This window comes from Symphalangus syndactylus, chromosome 18, assembly GCF_028878055.3.
Source record: "Symphalangus syndactylus isolate Jambi chromosome 18, NHGRI_mSymSyn1-v2.1_pri, whole genome shotgun sequence".
Classification (NCBI taxonomy): Eukaryota; Metazoa; Chordata; class Mammalia; order Primates; family Hylobatidae; genus Symphalangus; species Symphalangus syndactylus.
The window spans coordinates 63,741,796-63,748,745 of NC_072440.2; positions in this window are offsets into that span (position 1 = coordinate 63,741,796).

Consider the following 6,950-nt stretch of genomic DNA (forward strand, 5'->3'; position numbering starts at 1 on the left):
GCTCCATAATAATCTCCTTTGACTCCATGTCCCACATCCAGGACACACTGATGCAAAGGGTGGGCTCCCAAGGCCGTAGGCAGCTCCACCCCTGTGGCTTTGCAGGGTTCAGCCCTACTCCTGTGACTATGCAGGGTTCAGCCCCTGCTGCTAGTCTCATAGGCTGGCATTTGAGTGCCTGAGGCTTTTCTAGGCACAGGGTGCAAGCTATGGGTGGATCCACTACAGCTCCACTAGGTAGTGCCCCAGTGGGGACTCTGTGTGGCAGCTCCAACCCCACGTTTCCCCTCCACACTGCTCCAGTAGAGGTTCTTTGTGAGGCTAACATTTTGTTTGTTTTTTGAGAGAGGGTCTTCCTCAGTCTTCCAGGCTGGAGTGCAGTGGCATGATCATGGCTCACTGCAGCTTTGAACTTCTGGGCTCAATAGATCCTCCCGCCTTCCACAGTGCTGGGTTTACAGGCGTGAGCCACTATGCCCAGCCAAAACGCGTGCACATTCTTACGTCAACCTAATAACAGAGAGAAGCTCTTTAAAAGAAAATGATGTATATTTGGCAATAGAGCATTGCAATGAAAATATATATGTCTCTACGTGTGCATTTGGGGAGGTAAAGGAAGACAAAGGTTTTTAAAGGAAGGATAAGAAGGATTACATAATTGTTTTGGGATAATTATCCTTGACTACAAAAATCAATAGCAAGAGTGACGCTAGTCCAAGGTTGGATAGGCAGTTGCTGGGCAGATGCTCTTATGGAATTATTTTTTGCTGAAGGTTGCGATGCCCTTTTTACAAGGTTGTTTCTGTAGAGTCTTTTGTCATTGTTTTTGTTATCAGGTATGCAAGCGTGAGAACCCTCTCTTCATGGCCTTCCCAGGCTCTGTTTGTCAAGTTTTGCTTTGTTGTAGTTGTTTTAACATTAGTGGCTCCATTTTGATTCTGACAACTTTCACACTTCTAAGTTAGAGTTTAGAAAATATTCTGTTACTGGCCAGGCGTGGTGGCTCACGCCTGTAATCCCAGCACTTTGAAAGGCAGAGGCGGGCAGATCACGAGGTCAGGAGATTGAGACTGTCCTGGCTAACGCGGTGAAACCCCGTCTCTACTACAAATACAAAAAAAAAAAATTAGCCGGGCGTGGTGGCGGGCGCCTGTAGTCCCAGCTACTTGGGAGGCTGAGGCAGGAGAATGGCGTGAACCCAGGAGGCAGAGCTTGCAGTGAGCCGAGATTGTGCCACTGCACTCTAGCCTGGGCAACAGAGTGAGACTCCGTCTCAAAAAAAAAAAAAGGAAGAAAAAGAAAAGAAAATACTCTGTTACTTTTTTTTTCTAAAAATGTATTTTAATTTCTTTTTCCTTTCTTTCTTTTTTTTTTTTGATTTTATGAGATGATGTCTCACTCTGTGGCGCAGGCTACAGTGCAGTGGTGCGATCTCAGCTCACTGCAAACTCCACCTCCCAGGTTCAAGTGATTCTCCTGCCTCAGCCTCCCAAGTAGCTGGGATTACAGGCGCCCACCACCATGCCTGGCAAATTTTTGTATTTTTAGTAAAGACAGTGTTTGCCATGTTGGCCAGGCTGGTCTGGAACTCCTGACCTCAGGTGATCCACTCGCCTTGGGCCCTCAAAGTGCTGCAATTATAGGGGTGAACCACCATGCCCAGCTTTTGTTTTTTTTTCTTTTTATACTGGATTTTAAAAACTAAGAACAGAATTCTTAAAGTCAAATGTTTATAAGGGCCGAGCATCAAACACATTTGCAGCATAGGGTAAAAGAGAAATGAGCCCTTGGAAAATAGAAGCATGCAACAGTCTTTCAAGGATATTAATGCTACTACTCAATTTTATCTGATTTCTGCCTGATGGCAGTGCTGGTGTTGCTGATCTGTTTTCTAAGCAACACTGGAAATTTAAATTTTTATGTTGTCTCTCAATTTTAAAATGCCAAAAAGTATATATATTTTTAAGTTTTAAAGCATAATGAAGCCAAATGAAGCACATCTGTGTGCCTGTACCCCAATCTGGCTTAATGAGATGTATATTTTACACTTCACTAGTTTCTGAACTTAAGGCGAGTGGCACATGCAGAACTGAAGGCGAGGGGCACATGCAGAATGATGTAGTCCCTAACTGCCCACAGAAGTGTCTCTAGTGATTGCAGCAGCTTAATCTAAGAGTTATCCCAACTGTCATCTTCATCCCAAATATTTTAGTATAGTATTTTAGTATAGACATCCCTCACTATCTGAAGGGGATTGAATACCAGCATCCTCGGATACTCGAACCTCTTATATAAAATGGCCTAGGATTTGCATATAACCGACACACATCTTCCCATATACTTTATTTTTATTTTTTTTATTTATTTTTGGAGGTGGAGTCTCTCTCTGTCACCCAGGCTGGAGTGCAATGGCGTAATCTCAGCTCAATGCAACCTCCGCCTCCCGGGTTCAAGCAACTCTCCTGCCTCAGCCTCCCAAGTAGCTGGGATTACAGGCATGAGCCACCATGCCCTGCCACCCTCCCATATACTTTAGATCACCTCTAGATTACTTATAATACTTAAGACAATGTATTATAGTTGTTGTTGTCTTGAGACAGAGACTCACTCTGTCCCCCAGGCAGGAGTGCAGAGGCACAATTATGGCTCACTCCAGCCTTAACCTCTTGAGCTCAAGTGATCCTCCTACCTCAGCCTCCTGAGTATCTAGGACTACAAGCATAAGCCACCATGCCCAGCTAGCCTTTTTTTTCCCTCTTTTTTGGAAGAGATGAGTTCTCACTGTGTTGTCCAGGCTGGTCTTGAACTCCTAGGCTCAAGCAGTCCTCTGGCCTCAGCCTCCCAAAGTGCTGGGATTACAGGTGCTAGCCACTGAGCCCGCAATGCCTATAACAATGTAAATGCTATGTAAATAGTTGTCATATTGTATTGTTTTTAAATTTGTATTATTTTTAATTGTTGAATTGTTATTATTATTTTTTGAAATATTTTCAATCCACAGTTGGTTGAATCCTCAGATGAGGAACTCATGAGGTGTGGAGGGCCGGCTGTATATTGTTTAGCAAGGCACCTAATCTAAGACTTTTAAGCTTGTGGTTCTCATCCTGCTACAGATTCAAATTGCCCAACCCTACCCCAGGTCAGTTAGATTAAAACTTAGAGTAGTCCCTTTTCAGATCCTGAATGGATCCATGTGCCCTCCACCTGGGAAAAGGCTAGTGGTCAGGGTTGAGAGGAAGTACCTTTTTCCACCTCCCACTTCACAGGAGAAGGCTTTTCTTTCACTGTTTTCAGATTATTTTTATTTATTTATATTTTATTTTTTGAGACAGGTTCTCACTCTGTCACCATGCAGTGGCATGATCACAGCTCACTGCAGCCTCAATCTTCCGGGGCTCCCCAGTAGCTAGGACCTGCAGGCATGTGCCACCACGCCAGGCTAATTTTTGTATCTTTTGTAGAGATGGGATTTCACCATGTTACCCGAGCTGGTCTCCAACTCTTAGGCTCAAGCAATCCTCCTGCCTTGGCCTCCCAAAGTGTGTGTGTGTGTGTGTGTGTGTGTGTGTGTGTGTGTGTGTGTGTGTGTGTGTGTTTTGAGACAGAGTCTAGCTCTGTCGCCCAGGCTGGAGTGCAGTGGCACGATCTCGGCTCACTGCAAGCTCCGCCTCCCAGGTTCACACCATTCTCCTGCCTCAGCCTCCCGAGTAGCTGGGACTACAGGCGCCCACCACCATGCCTGGCCAGTTTTTTTTTTTTTTTTTTTTGTATTTTTAGTAAAGACGGGGTTTCACTGTGTTAGCCAGGATGGTCTCGATCTCCTGACCTCGTGATCTGCCTGCCTCAGCCTCCCAAAGTGCTGGGATTACAGGCATGAGCCACCGCGCCCGGCTGTGTTTTGTTTTTTTAAGACAGGCTCTTGCTCTATTGCCAGGCTCTAGGGTGCAATGACAGCTCACTGTAGCCTCAACCTCCTGGGCTCAAGCGATCCTCCCACCTCAGGGTCCCAAGTAGTGGGAACCACAAAAGTGGACCACCACACCTGGCTGTTCATTTGATTCTTAACCCAGACAAATTAAATCGGTATTTCCAGAGGTGGGACCTAGAGGTATGTATTATGAAAGCTCTCAGATGTCTAATGAGCAGCCTGGCTGGAAAACCACTGCTCTTGATGGCCCTGGCCCCTGCTCAGCTGTCACCAAGTAAAGCATCCGGTGTGAGTGAAGCCCTCACCATCAATCTCTATGATGGGCTGAATTGTGCTCCCCTCAATTCCTATGTTGAAATGCTAACCCCTGGTACCTCAGAATGCAGCCATATTTGGAGATGAGGCCTTTAAAGAGGTCATGAGGCCATTATGGTTGGCTCTGATTCCATCTGGCAATACCCTTATAAGAGGAGGAAACATGGAGACACAGGCAGACACCAGGGATGCAAACACATAAAGGAAAGGTCAGCTGCAAGCAACAGAGAGAAGGCCTTGCAAGAAACCAAACCTGCCAACACCTTGATCTCTGACTTCCAGCCTCCAGAGTGGTGAGAAAATAGACATCTGTTGTTTAAGCTGCCCATTCTCTGTGTTATGGCAGCAATATCAAGCTAATATACTCTGCAAAATGAGAGCCACCTCATGCATAGGTAGAGGATGTGCAGGGATAGCTCAGCTCCCAGGTGACTCCTGGACACAAACAAATGCCCTTAAGGGGGTTTCTTTTTCTTTTCTTTCTTTTTTTTTTTTGGAGTTGGGGTATTGCTCTGTTGCCTAGGCTGTAGTGCCATGGCGTGATCACAGTTCACTGCAGCCTCAATCTCCGAGCTCAAACAATCCGCCCACCTCAGCCTCCCAAGTAGCTGGGACTATAAGAATGTGCCACTATGCCTAGCAAAATTTTTTTTCTTTCTTTTTTTTTTTTTTTTTTTAAATCAGAGATGGGAGTCTCACTCTTTTGCCTTGGCTGTTTCCAAACTCCTGGCATCAATTGATCTTCCTGTCTCTGCCTCTGAAAGTACTGGGATTATAGGTGTGAGGCCCCCACACTTGTCCAAGGTTTTTTTTTTTATTATTATACCAATCTGCCCTGATTTTCCAAGAAACAGCCTTCTCCCACTTTGGGGTATTTCCTAGAGACTAGTGCTGGTAGGGACTCCCTCTCAATTCTCTTTCTGGGCCCAACTCCCTTGATTTCTCTCCTAAACTGTGAGGGACAAAACCTTGAGGACAGAGAGAGATCAATTTTCACACTGTTTCAAAGGCTGGGGGAATATCTGTGTTCTATCTGTCTGGTATAGGTAAGAAAATAATAAAAACAAATGATAACTGTATATTAGAATGGTCTGAAAGCTAATGGCCTAATATAAAAAAAGACCTTACAATGTGAAGTTATGAAGAAGCAGAGGGTGTGAGTTCAACATGGTCTACAGATGCTGGGCAGGTCTGCTGGGGCGAGATGGCTACTTACCCAAGGTGGTTTCCATGGAGAAGGACAAGATGCTTTCTGCAGACTGTGTGGAGAGAAGACAAACTTTTCAGATAGGCTTTGGGCCTGTAGCCAGTAATGTGAGTAGAGGGAGAATTTTAAAAGGGGAGTCTATTATTATTCAGTTTTCTCCACTTCTAGAAGGTCTACACTATGAGCCTTGGACATGTGGGCTGCCTGAAGCCAGGGAGAGGAATGTCTAGTTCTGACTTTAGGAAAGCCAAAATTGGGAGCGGGGTCTTGGAGCCACCTCTTGCCAGTCAATATGGGGATACTCCCAGGCAGCAGGCTGGGCTCAGGAAACTACTTGCTCTCTTCCTTCTTCCTCCAGGAGTCCCATGGGTACCCATTGTTTACCTCCAACTTGTAGGTGAGAACATGCGGTATTTAGTTTTCTGTTTCTGGGTTGGTTCACTTAGGATAGTGGCCTCTAGCTCTATCCATGTTGCTGCAAAGGACATGACTTCATTCTTTTTTGTGGCTGCCTAGGACATTCTTAGATGACAAATTATGGTGACCCATGTTATCCCCAGCTCCTTCTGTCAAGAAAAAAAAGAGGTGGTCAGAGGGAGCCTCCAACTTTAATGGGTACTGCAAGGAAGAAGACTGGAGAACCGGTGACAGAAACGTACTTTGCTGGGTCAAGTGATTTAGCTGAGTCTTACCACTGCAAGACTCACCACTGCAAGGCTGGAGGAGACTGAGGCTTTGGGTAAACGCTCAGTCATTACCAGGTGGATTAAGGAAAAAACTCCAAGTAACAGTAATGAATCATTGGAATAGACAAGAAAAAGTCCAAGTTATATCTAACACTGAAATCCTGAAATTGCATGTGTCTCTTCAGTGATTAAGAATGCATTTCTATCAGCTATTGAATAAATAGCTTATTTCGTACACGTTTTTATTAATTTAAAAACAAGGCTGCAGCAAACCACCGTGGCACTTGTATAGCTATGTAACAAACCTGCACGTTCTGCACGTGTATCCCAGAACCTAAAGTATTAATAATAATAATAATAATAATAATAAACAAGGCCAGGCATGGTGGCTCACACCTGCAATCCAAGCACTTTGGGAGGCTGAGGCGGGTGGATTGCCTGAGCTCAGGAGTTCGAGACCGGCCTAGTTGACATGGTAAAATCCCATGTCTACAAAAAATAGAAAAACTAGCCAGGTGTGGTGGCACATGCCTGTGGTCCCAACTACTCAGGAGGCTGAGGTGGGAGGATTGCTTGAGCCTAGGAGGCAGAGGTTGCGGTGAGCCAAGATCGCACCATAGCACTCCAACCTGGGTGACAGAGTGAGACCCAGCCTCAAAATAATAATAATAATAATAATAATAATAATAATAATAATAAAAACAAAACAAACTAAACCACTCAGGAGAGATTAGTGGTCTAAAAGCATATTTTTACAATGTATTCAGGGTTATTCCATTGTTTCTTAAAAACTACCTTTGGGAGCATCTCCCCA